We start from the raw sequence: 23,973 nt of genomic DNA, 5'->3' as shown, positions 1-23,973 counted from the left end.
ATAGAATTTTCAGAATACAGAATAGAAAAGACCAATATAAGACATCTAGCTCTTTCTGATCTGTTTTTATTGCTGTTGTTTTGGTTTGGGGTTTTTGGTTTGGTTTGGTTTTGGGGGGTATTTTTGGTTGGGTTTTTTTTTGGTGATTTTTGGCTTCTTTGTGGTTTTTTGTTTTTGCTTTTGTTGGGGGCTTTTTTTGGGTTTTTTGTTGGTTTGGGTTTTCTTGTGGTTTTTGTTTGGTCAGGGTTTTTTTGTTTGTTTGGTTTGTGGGTTATTTGTTGTTGTTTTGGTTTTGTTGGGTTTTTTTTGTTTTGTTTTGTTTTTTGTGGTGCAGTTTTTTTTGCTAGTCAATAATAAAGGCATGGCCTATAATCTCTGCTGAAAATAGAAAGTCATAAAAACTGTAAAAGCAAAAAAGTAAATACAAATACTATTTTATAATACCATAATGCTATAGTACACTTAGTCTCCCCAAGAATGTATGTGAAACAAATTGAAAAAAAAGTGGTTTAAAATTATTTTTGCTTATTTTCTAGAATGTTTCAGAGTCAGGTTTGGTAATGATGATGAATATATTTTGCACAACTTACAAATATTCAAAGACAAAATAGCTTTTATATTTTATTGCCAATTTTCTATATATCTAATATAGAGAATTAAAATAATAACAAACAATTAACTCTTCAGATAATATATTCCAGTACATATGTTCCATATAGCTATGCACTCAAAGCATGCATATATATGTATACATGCTTAGGCAATGTATTCAATAAAAAACATCTGGAATACTCACAACCAAAAAAAGTTAGAAGATACATAAACTTGTAAGAAACTCCACAGTAAAAAATAAACTCTGATCACCACCATCTCTTTAAAAGTTATTTATGTGAAATAGAGCATTCTGTTTTCCTCACAGGCGGAACACTTACACATGCAAGGTTCTCAACTTTGTTTCTTCATTTTCAGTTTATTACAATTGCTAACGTCTCTTTTACTTATGAAGATGTACTCCAGACATATCATACTATATAAAGAATATCAAGTACATTCCTTCACTGATATCTGTATCTATATGTCAATACAATGGCTTTGTAATGAATGTGTTTTAGGATGTGTGTGTGTTATGGGGGGCAATTATCTTGTCAAGCGTAAGACATACTGAAGAGAAAAAGAGTGCAAATTGCACTCGATAGCCTTAAAAGCAGAATTCTGCTCATAACACATAACACATACCCCTGGAAACGGGCCAAAATGAACTCTTCCCCGAGGTCTGCATTTTGTGCACGATAAGGAATTATCAGTCTCATGTTATATAAATGCAGGTGACAGCCTATGTGCTACAATAATGCAGATATAAACCAAAGTGATGATACAAACCCCTTTATTAGATGTAGATTAATGTCCCTAAACATTATTTTCCGAAGGTCATGGTCTCCAGCATACTTCTGGTTTTGGCAAGGCTACATTATTGATAAAAAACCTCCCACTCAGATATTACAGAAGACCTACTACTCAGCTTGACTTGCTATTTTTGCTTTCTGAAAGATAATGTCACTGTAACTGCAAATCTAAAGCATTCATTTCTGCTAAAAACCACTCAAACATCTTTAGACTTTTAACAAAAAAAAAAAAAGAAATTCAACAGTACTCATACCGATGAGGTTTACTAAGGACTGGAACAAGCTTTTCAAGTATAACGCTAAGTACATCCACTCTGGAAAAGATGAATTACATAAATCACCTACCACTGCAAACACAAGATTTTGTGTGCAGACCTCCCTCCACCCATCATCATAGCTCTGTCACATCCTTTGGCCCTGGACAAAGCTGTGACCATCCTTCCCTGTATCAGTGATGATCTGGAGAACAGGCAAGAAATGCATGTGTGCAATCACGGCGGTTAGCACAACTGGGATGCAAACCCCAGTGACCTCACCATTGCCACGTATTTTTGTAACATCATGGCACAAGATGTTGAAAGAGAGGTAAAAGAAGGTTAGTGAAATATGTTTGGGATATTAATTGGATGTCCTCTAAAACCTAGGCAGTAGTCTGGTGAAGGGCATGAGAATTCCCATTTGCAGAAATATCCAGAAGGAAATAAAAAAATTGGTATCATGGCTAGTTGGAGGCAGGAGTTCGCACCTCCACACAGCAGTAATAAAAGTCTCAATCAAACCATTTAATCTATTAGGACCATGTTCTGCCATTGTGCAATGCATAGAATTGTTGAAGGTTCAGGGGATAGTTATAAAGAATATCAGTGTCAGAACATCAATTCTTACCTGGCAAAAGGTTTAACAATCTCATTAGAGAACTACTGAATATTTAAGTGCCCTACTGGTTCAGGAGGTAAAATATTAAGCAGTTTCTCTCACATTACAACAGAATATTTGCTTATTCTTCAAGATAAAGATTTCAGTAATGATATTTCATATTCATTCCTTAACGAGTCATAAACATGGACGTTGGTTCCCTCTCAAAAAAGCAAACATATTTAATAGATAAAAAAGCCAATTAAACAATTTCCAGAGTGTCTTTTTCACCAAAATAGATCTTTAAGACTCCAAGGGCCTGATTCTCCCTTGATATGTCTTGAACAATTTCCCACTCCCTTTATATATATTAATAAATGAGCAGCAGGACTCTAGGTGGTGACGAATACTTCTGCTCACCATCAAGTATCATATTACATCATCTCTTGGACTATTTCTCATCTTGGCCATTTTGAATGGCAGGATTTTGGCAACTTGTCTTCTACTGAAATATAGAGCAAACACAACTGTGTCTTTCCAAGGGAATTTTTTACTTCAGTCTTGTCAGATGCCATAACACCTCACGGTGCAAGACAGACTAAAGTCATGTCAATCTCTCAGTTATTCACTTCTAATCACACAACTTTATCTTGGTTCCCAGACTACAGCTGCCTGAGAAGCCAACACAGTGCTCCTGCTGTTCCTGTTCCCACATGAGCAAAGCAAAACCGGTCCCTTATCTCCATTTAGGACACTGAATATAAGCTGGGTCGGCACATGTTGGAGAGGAGGGATTTAATTTTTATGTGCTTGCAAACTACTGCAGTAGTTTACCAGTCTAAGTGCTGTATTTTTGATACCTCTTTGTTCCTCATCCCTAGGAACTGTAAAGTTTTCTGAGGTGGTTAAAATGTTTCTTTTAAGGTCTGTACTTTGTACTTGACTACAGTTGAGAACTGTGATCTTACAGTGACTAGATAAGAGTGCTGCTGCCTCAGTTCAAGTCCAAGATAGGTAGTCAGATAATCCACAAACTCTGAGTAGCAGAGAACTCTCAGATTTTAATTCCAGAGATCAGTGCATCCAGGCAAAATGGGCTTATGAATCTCATCAAGAAAATAGTCACAGTTACTCTTGGTTATCAGTGCTACTGCAAGTTTAATAGTTCTCAAAGTGTTCAGAGTTTCTATGTGGATGACTTCTAATTGCTGTTGCATCAGAATGAATCAACAATTCTTGGGCAAAGAACTATGATCCCAGACAGACAGATACTGCTGAATACTGCTCAAAGCAATCTGCATTGCACACCTGCATCTATGGAGGGGTTTGAATTGGTTTATATTAAACAGTATCAATAACCCTTTCTTTGAATCCACAGGCAATAAACAGAGTATTTGAAATAACTGAAGTTTCTTTACTTGTTCCTTCACAAATCTGTCTACAAGTCTGATGTATCATCTCTAGCAAATAACCCTGATGGGACTGGCTAATCAAGTTCACTATTTTTATAAATGAAATTGAGCTTAACTCTGATGTTTTGCATGTGAGACCTGTTCTTATATTGCTATTAAAGAAAAAATGAGGTTCTGGGAGACTGGCTATTTTTTGTTTCTGTTTTACTTCTCAACATCTAAGGTAAAATTGTATAAAGTTTTCTCTAAACCATGTGAACTAAATATAAACTAGAAATCAAATAATGTCAAATGCATTATACTTATAGTCAACATTTTTTGTCAATATCGTGGTAGAATATAAACAATTGATTCAACATTAAAAGAAAACAACAGAAATGAAAGCAAAGAGTTAAGAATTGCTGCTGTGAAACAAAAAAATTTAATTCCTACTAAGCTCTTACCATTTTTTTGTCTAGTTGCCTTGCCCAGCTTTTTGATGAGTCACTTTGAAAGAAATACAAAATTCAGACTTCCTAAAGAGTATTTTCACAAGCAAGCTCCCTTTCCAGTTGTGACAGTCTTTCAAAATCTCTCTGCATCTGGATACAAACCTGGGATAAAATCCCATTTAATTTCAAATTCAAATTAATCCACTAAAGAAATTTTAAACCTGAACCTGACAAATTAGAATTTTGGAACCTGGTTTTAGCCTTCTTCTGGAAAGGCTTTAATTCAGGGATGGATGTGAAGGTCTAGAAAAGAAGTTTTATATAATTGATGGGTGTGGGACAGGGTGATACCCAAGAGGAAGGCTTCACAGTCTGCTTTGGAATGAGTCAGTTCAACCAAAGCTAAACAGATGACACAAACACCACCAAGTGACTAAGACTTGATATTCTGCTAGTGTTAAGGTTTCCATTGTAATTACACATTCTCTTCAAATAAACAGTATGATGCTCATTTAAAATAAATTAACCTGTTATTTCATCTAATGCATTTGAAACTGGAGTACTCACTCTCCCCTAGTAAGCAATTGTTGCTTTACTCGAGCAGTCTGTACTTCTTCAGTGATAGCAGAGAGGAAATGTTCTGCCTGAAACATCCTGGCATAGTCTGTGCTGCTAAAGTGAAATAAATGATAACCTAAAGGACAACTCCCTTTTTCTGCACCTATGAACAATTAAATGTACTGCTGGCTGCAATGCTATTGCTCCATTCCTCCCAGAGCAGCACTACTTAATGCCTCCTAACAATTACTGAAACAAGTAAGTCAGGATCATCCTGAACTGAATTGTGCTAATACACAGCTGAGGATAAATTTGGCCTTGATGAGTCTCTCTTTACTCAACACTTCATGTTGTTTTATTCAGCCTGTCCCATTTCTTGCTTAATCGCACCTGGGATTATTCTGACTCCTGTAGGCTGAACTGGAGAGAGACACAAAAAAATTTTTTTTTGGTGTACTGAATGCCATTTGTATGTTGTATATTGGTACTCATTCACATACGCTCTTTCACTAAGACTATGGCCCCCAACAGTTCTCCAAGGGTTTCTGTATTTACAGCATTCCTACTGTCTACATCCAAGGGCAATTAAATCATTCACTAAAATTTGCTTTTAGCAAGATCTTACTGCACAAACACATGCTAAAAATGACCTTTGCTTAAAAGTGCACTGGACCCTTTATTTATATCAGAGAACTACAGTTCTGCACATGATTTCTTTAATATTGTACCTTTGGCCAGAAGCTGAAAGTCATTTGTCCATAGTTTGAAGCTACTAGTCAGACAACACTGCCAAAAGCCTCGAGTTCTGTTCAAATTGGGTTCAACTCCCATTTCCTATTACTGTGATTGATACATCCTGCACAAGGAAAACACAGCTGAAACATTAACTATTTAATGGGAAATGGTAGCTCAACTTCACATAACTTTCCTGCTTTCTATTTTCCTAGTTTTGTTGGTGGCTGTGGCTGTGAATGTGTGTGCATGCACACACCTAATCTTTACAATATTTCAGAAATTCTCTCCAATCCTCCTGGTCTGCTCTAGTGAGCATCTTGTTAAGCCTCCAAAGGGCTCATGTGTGTTGTACTAACCTTGACATGTTACACAGTCTTAGCAACTGGAAGGCAAAACACAAATTGTCAAAACCATCACAGGGATAGCTTTTTAAATTTTAAATTATTTGGAAAATATCAGTGGTACTTAAAAAAAACCTCAACTCTGCCTACACACCCCCCTCCCTGCCAAAAAAAAAAGAAAGCAAAAAAACCAAAGCCAAAACAAACCCAAACCAAACCAAACCAAACAAACAAACAAAAAACCCCCACCCTAACCCAAACCAAATGAAAACAACCCTACAAAATGTCTTGAAACAGGCAGGAACTTCTCCTTCTCTCACAAACCTAGAAATGAAAATTCACTTTTGAAAGTCCTCTTTGTCAGCTTTTCATGGTGACCAGAAATTATAAACCACAGACTGTTTGCAAACACACATACATACCTCTTTTCATAATGTCTGATTCAACACTCTGTCATCTGGAAAATCTCCCACTGACTTCAGTGCACTTTTACCTAAGCAAGGTCTGAGTAAAGACTGCAGAATACAGTCCATAAGCTTTAAAAATACACTGTGTACCTTTGAGGAGGATAATCTTTCTCTCTTTATACACCCTGTGCCAAGTTGGACCTGGCACTGACAGGATTTTTGCTATTAGCAGACAATAGGGACTAGGTTAAAAATAGTGTAGCCATGAGAAAGCAATGATTCTGATTAAGTAAATTCCATTGAACTCTTTCTAGTAAGCATTATTCAGGTCATGAATGCTAATTTGTCCTGCAGGGGGCTGTGGGTAATTACCCAGAAAAACTATCAGCTTTATTGAGTTGCTACAAAATAGTATTACTGAATGGAGTGCTCTGTAAGGGGACGTAACCTTGATATGTGCCTGTAGAACTGAACAGTCTTTTTCTGAAGAGATCATAAACTGGACCAAAATTATAGTAACTTTACTTTGGATTAGGATACATTCTAGGCTACTTTTATGTTTCTCTTAAGTAAAATTAACATGCAAAATTATGCAGCACAGAAGTGCCACTATGACACCTAGAGCAAATTTAGCGTTCTGCATATTTAAAGTTGCGTAGAATCAGAACCATCTTAAAAAAATGAAGCAAATGTGGCACATTGGCTGCATTCCAGCAGTCACACAGAACTGCTGACATTAGTAAAATCTAGATAATTTAGTCCCATATGGGAATCCATACCACAATTATATTGTCCCTGTTCTGACACAGTCCTGATTTTGCACTTCTTTAAACCTAGCTTTTTATAATTTTAATTCCCTCCACCAATAAAGCAATTTGCATTCACACAGCCTTCTCTGCTAAGTGAGAGTGAAGAAGAAATCTGTTACATGACCTTGGTCTGTTTTGCAGTTGATTACAAGGAAACAAAGTCTTCAGCTAAACTGTTCTCTCATCTGTTTTTAATTGATGTAGAACATTGCACTCCAAACCGTAGCAGAGAACTAAACAAGTAGCACGCCGTGGTAGGTGACAATTCACTTTCAGTCAAAGGATGCATATGGGAAGGAAATTCTCTTGCATGAAAAGAGATGCAGCACACACAGTGGAAGTTTCCCCAAGTATATACCTGGCAAATACATACACTTGCTGCTCACCTCACTTCCTAAGGAATTTCCTAATTGAATGTTACAGATCTTTAAGCATCAGCCTGACTTACTGGGCTCAGTGGTAGCATGTTCAGGGTAGAATCAATCCCTGTGTGCCCTCCAGGCACAGCTTTTGGGGCCCCTGGTCAGAATTGCTGCTACGATCTTCCTGCAGACGACCAAAGATCCGCTGACTATTGGTAAAGTGACATGGTACTGCCAGAAGCATTAGAATGGGTAGGTATATACAAAAGAACGGCAAGAATGAGGAGTATAGCAAGATATTTTATACAGCTGTACCAAAGTAAATTAAAATGATTTCCTTTTTGTTTTGACACAGTATAAGTTTCCAGTGAATAAGGAGCACACCTGAGCACTGCCATGCTCATCACTGCACAGGCAGCTGGAGTCCCAAGCTAAAGGATGTGCCAGCAGAGACTGACATTTCCACCCCGGTTCTCTTCTATGACAAATGGGATCTGCTCCATTCTAATTTGATAAATCTATGTTAATTAACACCCATTGATGATATGGCCCTTATCCTAAACATTTATTGGCAAAAATTAGTTCCAAATAAATAGTTCTTCAAAAGCACTCCAGGTAGAAATGACATAAATCAGATTTTATTTGTTGTTACTTCTGATATTTTTAGGTACTGTGACAGAAGAAAAAAAAAAGCATGTGAAGAGTATGATGTAATAAAAATTTAATATAGGGAATATAAAATTTATCCTCATGATTTTTCTTAATTTCTGGCAATGTTGGACACAAGACTTCTTAAAATGTAAGGCTGTAGGAGTATTTTTTAAAATTTCACTAACAATTAAGAAACCAGCAGCAAAGTTTGCTTATTATTTTAATAAATGATCTGACACTATATTTTTTTATTTCAATTTCTCTTGTTTTCTCTCACTTTGAACTCTCCAACTACTCTTTTTTTTTTCACACAATCTCCAAATAAATTCATTTCCTTTACTCAACAAAAGATTAACCTTCTCACAGGACCAGCACTACAGAGATTGGCTACTGTAATTTGTTTGAAGGATTGATTTCATGCTCAAAACATTGGAACAGAAATGTTTATCATTCAAATAAAATATTGAACATAAGTTTGAGTTGGATATTATATTTTTCAGTGTCTCATTTTCCATAAAAGGTAAGAGGTTTGAATCAAATATCAAAATGCAACCCTACATATTTTGCTGAAAAAGGCTCAGTTTTGTTCTAAGTGTAATGCAGCTGTAGAAGTTTGCCATTCTATATTTTTACATTTGAGTTAAAAAATATTACTTATTTCAAAAGTTTTCCGGCTTTATTTTGGCAAAGAAAAAAAAATTGTTTCATCCTCACAGCTGTTTTATAAGTGTCCTGAACAACCTCACCAGCTTGAAGCTGACAAAAAACACCAATTGGGAAGCTAAATTTTTCTAATGTATTTAAAAGGGAAATACTTTTTTCATTCTTTTAGCACCTTGACAATAACAGAATTTTTTGAAAAACAAAACTCCACCCCCATCTTTTGTGATTATTCGCAAATCTCATTTCCAGAGTCACTAAGACCTATAAGCAATCATGATAATTCTGCTGCTATTGTGGTTTTTTTTACCGCATGAGATCAAAAATGCACAACCACTCCAGATTTATATTCTGAAAAACATGATATTGTTTCTTCTGGTGGTTCTTTCAACAGAAAATGAACACTATATTTATTAATGAAGAATACCAGCTATGAGGAGTGTGGACAAATATGTTTATAACATAAGTTAGTCCTCCCGTTTCCAAAACGTTTTCCAATAAACTTTTTGCTTACTCCACTTACATGTGAAATATACTTTTGACAGATAGGTGCTCCTAAATACAGTTATCACTGTGCATTTTTTCTTCACAGTAATATTAATTTCCCAAACAAAGATAATACTGCCAGAGTACATAAGATTAATTTTACTTATTTAGTCATTAGTCACTACTTTGTGCTCATTCTAAAAAAAGGCAGGAAGCATTAATCTGAGTGTATCACATGGGATTATTGTTCGTCTTAAGGAAAGGTTAAAAGAAGCTTTTTATTTCCTTTGGGGAAATATTCCTTTATTTCCTTCCTTTCCTTAACATAAAGAAAATATAAACACACTTACAGCAACCCCAACAAATTATAAAATTCTGGTTTTTAATTCAGGCTGTGAACAACCAAGAGCCATTTCTCATCATTCCTGAATGTTCCGTGTTGTAGAAAGAGTCTAACAAGGATTAAAAAGGCCATCCTATGCATGCACTTTGCTAAATCCCTGCATGCCATTCTAGGGTGACTGTACTGTCTGAACAAGTTCTTTCTGTTTGCCTGTAAGAAATAGCTGGCTCAAACAATTCATCTGAGCAGTGAGGCTCAGCCAGAGAGTGTGCCAGCCCAACTATATGCAGTCTAATACTCTTTCCATGAATGACAGCTAAAAAAGGACTTTTTTGCTTGAATGGTCCTCCACAGGATGTGGAAATAGGCTCAGCTAGGGAAGGGAGGTAGGGAGGGTAGGAAACCAGCACCAAACATCACTGTTTAAGTCCTACTGGCTACCTGTCTTTTACTACAGAGCAAGCAGACAGATTTACAGTAAATTAATATGAACTCACCTGTCAAAAAGCTCTTTATTCTGCATCTGTTACAAAGCAGTTATCTGAAAAGGACAGGAGGTCAATGAAATTGCACAATGGCAATAGGACAGTGAAAGAAATGCACTGGGGGGATCCTGCTTCCTCTTATGAACAGCCATTTCTCATGTGTTCAGCTGTTTTGAAAGATTAAGATGTGGAAATGTCAGAACTGGTCTGCTAAATAAAGCCACCAAAATGTAGCTTGGATATTATTCCACTAAGGCAGAGAGGAAAAAAGGAGCCATTTTACCATTACTATTGCAGAAAGTGTAGATGGACAACAACTTCACACTACAGATACAATAATCATACTGTACACACATATATTGGTCCAACTGCTTTGAATGTTAACAATGTTAAGTTTACAGACCACAATCATGTTTTAGTATGTTCAAGAGACTCAAGTTATTCACATGAAGATCTGAAACTGATTGCAAACTAACTCAGTTTTATATTTCACCTTGCAGAGGTTATGTGAGTAACAGATATACAAAATAAATAAGGCAATCCTACTTTCTATATGCCAGTTGAAATGAAGACTATCTCACTAAGAGTTTCCCTGTACTCCTCTGGCAGTGAACTCACTGCTTGGCCAGAGAGATACTTATCTACAAAAGTGAAAGTTTTACAGGTCTTCCAACCAACTGGCCTCTAACCTATCTTTCTTTGAAAAGACAGAGTAAGCCTCAGGATTGTGAAGCTTATACACAGAAAGCAGCTTTCAAAGTATTTACAGGCCATGTACAAAGCAGGCAGCTGTAATGTGAACTCCCTGTTAGTATCCCACTGAATACATTTCTGCTTTCCCACTGGAATCTCTTCTTGGTGACAAATGACTCATTCTTCATGCTTACTCAGTTCTGACCTCACCTGAACACATCATTTGCACCAAATACTGCAAAGCTTTCCTAGTTTTGTGATGTGGTCAAATTTCAGACAGCTCAACTGTCTTTACTTAAAAGAAGTGATGATGTTCCAGAGACCTCAAAGGCAAGGTGCTCTATACAGCAAGACATCCTGCCCTTGGTGTGAGTGTATTGTGATTTGCCCGTTCTATGGGTTATGCTGCATCATGTGTGCCTGTTTTTATAATCTGACAATTGTGCAAGGTGATCCGGATATTATTTCATTACATTTTTGTGAGGTTTTTTCTGCAGTTTATAGAGGATGTTTTTTTTTCCAGCCTGTCTAGTGCTGAAATTTCTATTCCAGGTTTCCCGTAGATATAAAAGATACACATGTGCATAATATTACTGATTCTTACCCTGTCAGCATCAATGAGGCACACTGTACCTGGCCTTTCCAGACATACAGAGAATAGTAATTACCTAGAAAACATTTGCAAACGAAATTTCCATAGCTTTTTATTACTCTTCTCTTCTATAGTCAGGTTGCCATCTCCGGACATGTATGAGACTTGCATTTGGGGAAGAGATATTATAGCAGCTCAGGGCTTAAAGGACTTATGGAAAATATCAAAGCAATCTCTGGATGTGATAGCTGGCAAGAAGGTTCGTGTTGTCATTACACAGTCCTCAGGCTGTGGGAGATGAGCTTCCTGTGGGCTATTAGTTGGAAGATCTCATTGCCACTGTCATTAGATGCTTCATTAAAATTAAAGCACCCTAATTTTTTTTTTTTTTTTTTTTTTTTTTTTTTTTTTTTTTTTTTTTGTGTGTGTGTGTGTGATTGATGGTGCCTTAAGAACAGAAATCTCAGTTTCTCCATGTGTGTGATCTGCCAACAATCACACAAGCCCACACTAGCTGCTCTGGTCACTGTAGGAACCTCAGGAGGTTGCTGGGTCCAGATGGCTCAGTTTATCACAGCACACTACTGAGTCTCTTAAAGGAGCTGCAAACCATCTGGGCAAACTTAAAGCCAAAAGGAAATATGCTGGATCACAAGGAAATAGGTCTCTTGTATACTGTCCTCATAATCTTTCTCATTTACCTGTTCTTCTAACTGAAGGCAAGAAACTTCATGGGACGTGGAATTACAGGACCTCAGTGAAATAAATGCCTATTATTATTATTATTCCTCTTCTTATTTCAATGTTTCTCTTTCTATTAATCACTTTCGATGACTGATTAAGGGAGAACACAGCAACATATGTGGGACTAGTCTCTTTCCCTGCCATGGAGTCCAGAACATTTCCAACTTTGTGGAAGCACAGTAAGTGTAAGTAGTTGATGTTTTCTTGGGTGTATGTATACATGTACAACTACTTAGAAATCACAGACAATGAGAACACCAAATTAACATCATCATTTATTGTTTAATTTTTGCAGTTTGTTGGCTACTTCCTCAAAAATTCTAGAGCCTGGGCAGCTGCATTGTTCTCAAGCATAACCAGAAAGCCTCTTGGGGCAATCTCACCTGTGCTAGAATCACGAGCAGCACAGTTTGAATACACATGCAAGTGGCTTCAAGTTTTTGTAAATCACTTTATATACCTTTAAACACTACCTTCTCATAATTTAAGTAGCTAGGAAGTATGTGATCAATCATGCTAACATATAATTTTATTCACCATTGCACAAAATGCACAGCACAGGCCCATGTGACCGTGCATGTGAATCACAGCATTTACAGTGCCTGGGGCACACGAACACCAAGGAGCAGCCTAGGCCCAGCTGATTAAGCTGTAGTGCAAAACAACACGTCAGTACTCAGCAGTCAGAGGTATGACAGCCTTGGTTTATTGGACCAAGCAATAGAACACTGTAATTTACTTCCTTAATACATGTCATGTTCTCTTCTATGTTTCCCCTTATAGAGAGAAATATATAGGTAAGAGATTGCTGCAGTTTTATGTGTTATGTCCCTCCAAAATTAGAGAGTAACAAACTTTATTAGCCTGTACATTTGGTATAGTGTAATAAATCACTGAAAGTGCAGGTGAGCATCTAGCGGTTTAAAGAGTCAAGAAAAACTAAAAGACTTCATGTATCTGCTGAAAGCTATTTTAGAGCTGAAGCACAGCAAGATAAAATGCTACACTTCCTAATCCTGCCTATTCTATTTCTTGTTTCTAGTCATTATTTTTTTGCTTACTGACAGGACAACTACAGTTTATAAAGCTTAGCTCAGTGTAGGTATTTAAAAGATTTTTTTTTTTAATTCCCCAGGCATAGTAATACGGACCCAAACTAATTTTTGTACCTGCTTTTCTTCCAAAACTGGAATTTGTGGCCTTATTCCAGATGACCAAAGTATTGGTCACAGAGAATTTGTAAAAAAAAAAGCTTGCTTATTTATGAAGCAAACACGTGTACAACTGATGAAATTATTAATGTCACAGTGTTAACTTTCTTCTCATAAATATAGTTTAACAGTGCTGACATTGCAATTACAGTCAAATGTTCCGGCTCTTTGCTTATTTGCTCAATCTGTCAGTCCACCATGGGGGGAGACAAATTGTAGTGAGCATTTGACAAAGCACAAAAGAGATATAAGACTATTCTGATTAAATCTTGGTGAAAGATTAAATGACTCTGAATACTTTCCAAATTTTTCAGATATGACATTTTTAACCGATCCTACTAAAGTATTCTGCTCACCACAGGTTTAAAAACATTTAGGGTAAAAATAGTGTGTGCAGCTCACAGACTAGTTGGTTGTTGTGTTTCAGAACCAACAGATTAGTAGCTTCATTCATATTATGCGTCTCAGTGATGTGAATTGTATTTTCCTGGATCAAAACCTGTAAGTAGCTCATCCATACTCAGACATCTGACCCCAAATGAATGACTCATCTGACAGAACTTTTTCATTGACATCAGAGTACGAACATCACAGATTTGACTCTACATTGTGAAGAAAGAGTAGGAAACAAATTTCAAATTCAATCCTGTGTGTAAGAGGACTATAGCTCAGGCAAATTTCAAATATACTAATCCCACACATTTCAGAGCCAGACAACTATTAAAATATAGAGTTGTAATGTTCGTGACTTTAAATGTGTGGTAAGATTTCTACAGACTTCAGCTGTGCAGGAGTAGGTCCTTACAGATTTTGGCACATAATCATAGAAGCAGATTATGTGAAACATGTGAGCTAAACCTACTTGTTTACATTCCTATGGGTGATTAAAGGTCTTGACTTCTCAATGCAAAAGCCTAGAAGAAATGGAAGACAAACTTTTCATGGCTTTTACTGGGAATCCATTTAACTTTGGCATTAAAGTTGCTAAAGATACTAAAATGGGGGTTTTTTTTCTAGCACATATTTTATGCATATACTGTACTATAAAGAAATATTTGTCTACTTGTAGTCACAATATCAGAAAAAAAGCCATGTAAAATTTAATATTTCTTAAATGTAAGTGATGACACCAAATGTAGAAGCATTAAGAAAAGAAGTCCTCATTTCTAGATTTATATTCTGCATTTATAATGCAAATCACATACTTAAATCTGTTCATCTAGATTAGGTTTTATATCAGGTGAGAGTTTGGTCCTAAATTTCCATTTTACTAAGACTTTTCTTTTTTTTTGTTTTTCAGACTGGTATTTTTGTAAAAGGCCCAAATAGACAGGTTGGGCCTTTCATTTACAATTGATGAGACACACATTGAAACTGAAAAACATAAATGACACATTTCAAAAACCTCTAATAGACATATGTTTACCTTCTGAGTGAATGAGAGTATTGTATTTGCTTTCTCTTTCATTAGATCTGAAGACTGAAAGAAGTCTCATATGCTCACAATGAAAACATTTTGATTTATGATTTGCCAGATTTCAGTGATGACTTCTTTCAAAAGAGAGAGGAATCCTCTGTATGGGTTTCACAAAATATTTAGATAGCACAGAACAAAAACAAAACCTACAAAAATGCAATTCTCAAAGTTTACAGAAATAAATAAAATTGAAAAAAACTTTAAAAGTTATTTTGTTAGACTTCTGCTTTTATATGCACCACAGATATCCACTGAATTATAGGAAATGGTGAGCTGGGAAAAACCTAGAAACGGGAGACCTTCTTGTTGACATTGTCCTGGTTAGATAAATTGAAATAACAACGGTCTGCCCCAAAACTGTTACTGCTTGTAACTCCCTATGCATACCTTTCAAATTTGCAATATGTGAAATTTTTTGTTTAATTTTAATATATGACAAAAAAATACACAATTATATACTTTTCAAATGTGATAAATGAACAAGCAAGTAGTGATTTTTAAGTCTAACTTCCAGCAAATACTTAAAATACATATGAGTTTAGCAGAGCAAGCAATCTCAATCAAAGTCAATGTGTCTGGCAGAGATGTGTGTAAAATGACAACCTTACAAAAGATCCTGTAAATTTACTGCCCAATTCTGCCCTTAATACCTTCGGTGGTAAAACTCCAGCTGATAGCAGTAAGAGCAGAATCAGGCCCCTACAGCTTAGGTTTCTAAGGTTTTCTCCCCCTTCCTTCCCCCTCCTTCTACAACAGCTTGAATTCCTGTATTCTGATTAAGATAGATGGAGTATTTGCATCCTATCCATATTCATAATCCTCCTTTTCAGTGTCAACCCAAAATACCGCATTTGTTGCCCAGGCAGACACATGCAATGTCTTCAGAAGGTTTTGCATAGATGGATAAGGACACATCCCTTTTCAAATTTTGCAGAATAGGTGGCCACTAGGTGAATTCATGCTGTTAAAGTGCTAAAAGACCAGAACAAAAAAACATGTCTTTTGTGTGTGACAGAAACTGTAATTAATGATTTCTCCCTTTTTTGCCAAAGAGAAAAGGGAGATGTGCTGTTGACAGGCATTTTATTAATGGTTTCTACCATCTCAGTGTACATAAAAGGCATTATTGGCTGCAGCGCAAGTTTAAAAGATTTTTGTTTTTTTCAGAAATGTTGAAGATGTTTCATGGATGAAAAATGAAGGCAATCTGTCCACTGCCACTGAAAGTTTGGGCTTCAATAATAAAATTGAAACTATTGTGACAGTTTCCATTGAATCCTTTAACCATTTGCCTCCTGCTGGCACAATCAATGATGGCATCTGCAGGAACATGGTCACCCTTACCTAGTTTCTCTCTTATTTCAGCAACAAAACCTGTCAATAACATGTCTCATGGTTGCTTTTCTAAGGAGATTTATCAACCATCTAGGTGATGGCACTTATTTTAGTGACTGTTGGTCTGTTGTTGCATTTGGAACCAATAGGAGATATACACATTCAGGCTGGCACACAAGAAATTAGACATGCATTTTCCAGTTTCAACAATGGCAGCTGACTGCCTAATCCAGAGGCCAGAGCAGTGATGATTTAGACTTTGCCTCATGATGAAATTAAAGTGAATGAGAATAACACAATGTTACATTGCTTTCTTAACTATATTAAGTAGAAGAATATGACAATCCTGTGTGCAGTTCTTGGGTTTGCTCTCATTTTGAAATATGCCAAGCAAAAATCCTAATTCCGTATAAATGAAAGGCGGCAGCTTGACTGTTCCGATAGCGCTATGCTCATTTACACTGGCTAATGGGCTTCCCATTGCTTATGGACAGACAAGAAAACACCCATTTATCTAGGTTAGTGCTCCTTCTGCAACACTTTGAGAAAATGTTTTGCTTTGCCACTGATTTGTGAACAACTTAATAACTTCTGTGAAGCAACAAGAAAGCAGACATTTACCACATGCGTTCACAATAATGCAATCAGAAAAGATGTCGGGGAAGGGATTTACAGCGGTTTGCACACGCTCTCCAGACAGGAACAACCAAGTAGGAAAAGTCTCTGCCTGTATTTTATTGAAAGGTTGCTGATACCTTAATTTTAAGCACAGGACACTTTTGAGAGTACTCAGCTCAGCATCACAACTGACATGAGTGTTAAATATAGCTGTATTGCTAGGTTAATAAAACACCCATCTCTTCTCTAAGCAAATGTGCGATTCTTTTAATTCAGTTTTTCAAACTTCATTTCTAAATGTCTTGGAAAAAAATCTATGTTTTGGGAGGCAGCTGGAAATGCACTATTTGCACACTGATCTATACTAGCAGCTATTCATTTTCTCTGGGAATTTTCATGTAAGCTCCCTTATTGGGAATATGCTAATGGCAACCGCCATGATTACTGATTTTCTTTGAATCATTATTCCTCTGTGGGCAAAGCAATCAGAAAGGGAGAACAGGAGATTTACTTCTTGCTTGTGTGCCTTCTTCAACCATCTGCTCTATCCTGATTCATTTGAATAAGATCTGCAGTTTTAGATTCTTTACTCTGGCATTCTGAAGCATTTTAAAGCTTAAAAGGAGTTAATAGTTATCTATCAGTGTCACAAACGTGGTACTGTGATGCATTCTAAGAGCAAGTTTGCCTTCCAATGGTTTACAGGGCCAGATTAATTTTATTAAAGTAAAAAATTACAATGTTCTTTAACAGCTTCATTATTTCAGACAAGTCTTTTGTGAGCACATTTATTATCTGGAGCGTGGAGTATAAAAGCTGAAAGAAAGGGAACCAATTTATAAAGCAAGAACATTTTAAAAATGGAAATTGTTAATTTACTCCACCCCATACATGGAAAAAATAGAGGGCAAAATTGTGATCAATTTAATGAAAACACAACCTTGTAAAACACACTGCAGTTACTGAATTCTTGTACCTGTTCTTTTACCTGAGTGAATTTCTGAAGTACATTTACACAAGGTCATTTTGATTTTAACAAAGGTGCTATTTAGCTGCATCAAAATTCAATTAAATTGTTCTCTCAAATCAAGTACTGGCCTCATATAACCAGTTTCTCATGCACAGTGATAATGATGTGCATGACTTTTTTTTTTAGTTTGATGACAGTTTTCTTATATATGTATCTTATATATATATATATACATACCAGGTTAAAAACCCTAGCACTGCTAACTGCCAAAAGACAATTTTGTACAATGGAAATGGAAAATAAGCAAGAAGATATCATAGCAAGACAGAACTAAGCACATGAATGAAAGTGAAGGCAACATTCAGAGAACTGTAGTAAATACTCAAATGCAGTCTTTTCACAAGCAACCTTTGAAATGTTAAGAAAAATTAGTGTTTGGTAATCAAAAACATTTTTACTATACTTATTTCAGAAACACTGATATGATGAACACGAGACGAGTCATTCTGATCAGTCCTGTAAATAATTTCATAATGGCTATTAAAAAAGAGGCCCTTCTACAAAACTAGAGAATCTTCAGACTAGCATGTGTTAAACAATGATCTTCAAACCACAAGATGACCCATTTTGTTACTTTTGGAACCAGAAACCTAAACTAATGCAGAATTATTAAAACAGAACAGTTTGTCAGTTCCTTTGGTGAGGCCACAGACATTAAAATCTCTGCCTAGCTTTTTTACTTTCTTTTTTTCAAATATTCTTTTTTCTGGCAGCCCCTGTTAGTTAGCATTCTGATTTCTCCTTATCTTTTTAAAAATAGAAAGACAATACAAAAGACTGAAATGGCAGTGCCCTCCCAGTTAGAATTAGTTATGGGAAGCCACTTTCTATCAACTAATTTCAGGTCCTTTCAGAGCTCTCAGAACTACAACTTGTGTGAAGAAAGAGGAGTTCTATAAGAAAGGGTTTGTCTGTTCTCATTCAAACAAGTTAACTTTAAAATGCACTTTGTGCTTCCTTTTAATTAGAGTGCAACGAAACTAAATCATAAATTCCAGAACTCTCTGTATTTGTGACTTAGTTGTCCTAGAGATCAGAAATAAGGACTACACTTTTTTTTTTGGTTTAAAGATGTATCAATCTTTGAAATTCCCTATTCCATAGCTCACTAGAGGACTGGAAATTCAGGTTTATTTTTATAGTGTTTTTCAATGTCAATATGTTTCCATGAATTTCAAGGATTGGTCTCAACCTTATTTTTACTTTGATGTATTGTACTAAGCGACCAGTTCTGAGAAACATGAATAAAAATGTTCTATCTTAATAATTCACAGGGCAAAATTTTTAACACCAAATTAAAGATAGGCAACTAGCCAATGCAATAGAGAGAAGAAATCACGGAAACCTGAAAATCATATATCTTTATAATAACACATGCACTTCAATATTTTGCTGTCCATGAGTACTACACATTAAAACACACAGTGCATTATTAAGTCCTTTTAACTGAGAAACCTTTTGTCTTGTCTTACATTTGTATTTCTCCTCCTTCCTAATGAAATCGTTCTTATTGCTACACCTTTATGCAATGCAGCTTGCTTATTTCATGGTTAAAGCCACTTACCACATGAAGCTCTGGCTCTAAGTGCACAGCCTCACAATGCAGTAGGAACATTTTAATCTCCTCCTCAGTGTATCTCTGTGGTCTTTAACATTTTTAGGTTCTTTGTCTACTAAAAAAAAAAAAAAACAACAAAAAACCAGCAACCTGATTACCTATCCAACAAGGAGCTCCTGAAGAACAGAGCATCAAATACTAACCCCTCTTGAAAAGCTGAGGGGAAAGCAGGGGAGGTAGAATGTTTACTCTTGACAGAGAATTGAAGAATATCTCCAACTAAAAGGCAGAGTAATAACACCAGTTAATGGTCCAACCACTCCCATACTAACAGCCAGCAAATGCAGACCAGCAAGGTCTACACTTAACCCTGTTAAAAATGCCACATCTTCCCTCTGTAGTGACAACTGTACAGAGTTCAGCCTGGGGTACCTGGGGGGAAATGCAAAATACTCTGTGTTAGTTCTCCATAGGCTGCCTTACAACAAAGTCGGTTTATGGCAAACTTGCAGCCCTTGTTAAAATACTCAGCTCATGAATACACCATTTGTTGTAGGCACTTTACATAATCCTAATCACAATAACGCTTGAGAGCATCACGATCTTTACAATTATTAACTCAAGCATATGAAATGCCAGTGGAAAAGATGAGTCTTAGTATTTTTATCCAGTTTTGATGATTCTCTATTATATAACTTACCTAAACCAAACCAAAGAAAACAAAACAAAAAGAAAAAAAAAAAAAAAGAGAGAGAGAAATTGTGAGACTAGACCTGAACTGTTAGTGAACCCTGCTGAACCTCAGAATTTCTTGTAAACAGTAGACAGGTACTAGCAAAACATTCTCTCTACAAATTTTCTCTTTTGAGTTTAAGGTAGATGGATGAAGATTTTCCATTGATTAATAATGCAAAAATGACAAAAAAGAAATTAAAACGACAAACACACAACAAGAAACTACAAACTCTCTTAAAATCCACAAATGAGATCTAAATATACTTGCTTTATGAGTATTTCTATAAATATATTTGGATAATGCTGAATAATTTCCTTATGCACCATTTAAAATGGTATGCATTAGTTTATGTTTTCCAGTGTATTTTTTAACTCTCAGATTTTAAGATAACACCTCGCATAAACATTGTAATAATTCAATTTCATGTAAGTTTTCTTTTATTGTTCAGAGTTGATATATACAGACTATCAAGTCACTAACATAGCTGCATTTCTGTTTCTTTTCAGAATGCACTGTATTTCTCAACTGTGCCATAAAAAAAAAATCCTTTCATTTGCATTTGATGTTATTTGGAACTGTTAATCTATCATGTAGACACAGTCAAATTCACCTTGTAATTAACACAAACCAAATTCATTGCACTTAGGTAGGATGCTAGTTGATGTACACACAAGACAATTGCTCATACAGCCTGCAGTGGAAGTTGAAAGCCTTTCATTTAATGCATACAACAAACCTAATGTGATTTGTAAAGAGGCAGGTTTTTTAAAATAACCTGAAGAATGGAAAGGGGTGGAGGGAGGAAAGAAAAATAAAATTCTTGGCTTACAATGCTTCAAAACAAGTGTTTCTCAGAAAACAAAATGTACACTTTTTTTTTTTTTTTGGTATTAAAAATGTGATCAACTGGTGACAAAAAATAAGACTTCAGAATCTTTTGAATGGTTTCATAATTTGGGTCCACTTCTAGATAAGATTGAAATTTTCTCAGACTGTATTTTTGGGAACTGAAGGAACCAAAATCTGGTCATTTGTCTGATGATGGATAAAATTTCTGAATGATGTATATTAATTATCTTCTCAAATATCCAGTCAGCACTGAGATTTTCTGGTTTATGCAGCTGTAAGGGTGTTTCCACAAGATTCATTTGTAACATCATCACAAGCCAAGAAACACTTGCAGTAATTCAGTTAAGTTGAATCGATGGGAGTTACACCTTTGTGTACATTACAGCCAGTCACTGACTGAGAAAGGAAACTCTGACTTTGGGAGTGGCAGAGAGATGTCAGGGTACCCAGCAGCTTGAAGGCACAGAGAACACCAGATCCAATGTGTGCGTTTGTGACAAACACTTCAGTCCAGAAAGAAAAGGCTGAACAGCACAAACTTGGCTCGACTTCTTCCAAAAAGCACAGTCCAGGACATTGAAGGTAATTACAACTGTCTCTCTTTGCCATCAAAATTTAGCAAGCACCTAGCTATCTCCACAATATTTTCTTGCAAAGCTCTGTGCTGATTAGGCACAGAGAAAATCTCACATCATAAAAAACTGTGGTTAGCTACAGCACAACTTAAATAACCTAAGTTTAAACAATAAGGAGCAAAGGAGCAGAAACCAAAATGCTGCAGGAAAACATGATTGAATTAATCATCAGCTAATCTGTAGGATTAATACAGTGATCAATGAGCTTTCATTAACTACTAAAGAAATTATTTGTATTTTCTTGAGTCATACACTAGTGTGAAAACAAGGACAAGGAGGAGCTTCAACCAAGTTTTGTATGTGAGTTAATTAAGCTTTTGGAGTAATTGTCCTCTCATAAACCTCAATAGATTTCTCTCAGTTCCTTTCTCAGATACTGGATTCCCTAAGGATTTTAATTTCCTTCTCCAGTTCCTAATTACTGTATCCACTCAGGTTCCAGTCATCTCGTTTTCCCTCTGAGTGCTGCTCTACTCCTTTCAGCTCCCTGTGCCTTCTCCATAGGCTCTGGTTTCCCCATTCAAGCTGATTTACCGTGTTATTCTGAGCACTCATTTGGCAGGGGGGGTGGGTTTTGGAGGGCTGTGGGGTTTTTTGTTTGGTTTTGTTTTGTTTTCTTTGCTTGGTTGGTTTTGGTTTTGTTTGGGAGTTTTTTCTGGTTTTGTTTTGTTTTGTAGGTACTGAAAAAAATCCGTCACTATTACTAGCAGACCAGATTTGGGGGTAAAAATAGAACACTATTCTCAGCACTCTGCATTAGCTAGTCTTTTTTTTTCTTTTTTCTCCCAACATCACTTCAGCAGTATTTCTGTGCTAGCTAGTTTATGCTTTGGGGTTACTTTACTGAGAAATAAGCCCATCTGCTTACAAAATTTTAACAACATTACTTTAGGTGGAAATGCACAGATCTAAGAACTGCAGATTGTATTCGCATATAAAACTACTGCCTAATTTATCTTTCTCCAGAAGGACTTGAACACTTCTTCCAAAACAAAGAACAGAATCAACAACAAACAAAAAGCACTGGAAAAAAAAGAAAGAAAAAACACATTTTCCAGCTACCCTGCAATTTCTTTTCAAGAATGGTACAATGTCTATCATCTTGTCTCAAAACTCTTTGGCTAAGAAAGTTTAACTTTGTATGTGGTCTTGCTCAAAATCATCCCAGCATCTCACTGCTTATGGAATAAAAGAACACCGTGCATTTTATGGTACAAAAATCAAAGGTTGCTCTTCCTGCTACTGGTTTTACTCAGCAGTAAAGAGAAAACCTTGCAAGTGATGTTTACACAGTACTAAATCCTTGTAAAGTCATACTGAAACAAGTCTGCTATCTGACCTAGCCCTTAGGGCTACTTAAACACCTGTGGATTTATAGAGTTCAGATGTCTACAAGGTCTGTGCTGAAGTTCATTTCCAAACCTGTGCCCCATGTGAAGTCCTTTGTTGGCACAGTTAAGCCATTACTACTTGTTTCTGGTTTTTAAGGCAGTCACTTTATGAAATAGAAAGAGTTCAGAATTAAGATAACTTACCTTTATACACACACTGTAAATGTACATAACCGCTTAAAGCTCAACATGTAAGTTTTTATTTGCAGAAGCTTAGCTTCACTAAGATCAAAACAACTCATGGAAAGAGAGGAGTTATCCTCATCTGTATATGTATAATGAATTCCCCAGCAGGACCTATACATGTATACTACATATGAGACCATCAAGTTCAAGTAGAGAATGCTTTGTTCTAAGAGAATAAGCATTATGGTAGAAAACAAAAAAACTTCTGATCCCACTCTCAGAAAACACACTCTCCTGCACCCCAGATACACTAAAAATAGCATAATATTATTCATAAGAGGAATAGGATAGAACATGTTCTAAACTTTTCAATAATTTAGCTAGTTGGAAGGCTTACAGGTTAAATCCTGGTCCCACAGATATCCATATGGCTGACTTAAAGAGGACCAAGACTACACTGTCCACTGGGTATACCCTAAATACTAGGAATTGCCAAAAGCCAAGGGTGTTCGCTTTCCATTCAATTATTGCACAATCATCTGACATTAAAGTTTACAGTTAGGGCCATGTTACTGTTACTCTGTAGCTCAAGGATACCCATTTTCTTTAGATCCTTTATTACTGGATGTATGCTTATCATAAGATAAAAATAATGATGACTGTATGTTTTGGGTGTGTTTCTTGTAACTCCGTCCACCACAAGTGGTAAATGTGGAAAAGGTTTTCTATGAGGTCTCCCAGAGGTTTCAGAAACACAAAGCCTCACTTGGATGGTGCAGAATGGCAGCAGCTCTGGAAGCTCACACTGCCCCAGGACCCATGGGAGCATTTGGCCCACTTCAGCTGCAATGTGCATTGAACCCATGGGTTTATTAAGATACAATAATAGATCATAACAAAATAATACATCACAATCCTTACTATTTTTCAAAATCCTAGTTCTTAAAATATGAGATCCGGAATAGTTTTAAAATGCTATCCCAGTACATTCTAACAATTAATAAAAATGAAAACAAATAATTATTAAAGAAAAGAAATAT

This window comes from Prinia subflava, chromosome 10 (genome assembly GCF_021018805.1).
Source record: "Prinia subflava isolate CZ2003 ecotype Zambia chromosome 10, Cam_Psub_1.2, whole genome shotgun sequence".
NCBI lineage: Eukaryota > Metazoa > Chordata > Aves > Passeriformes > Cisticolidae > Prinia > Prinia subflava.
Note: the sequence above shows the minus strand (reverse complement) of the source record.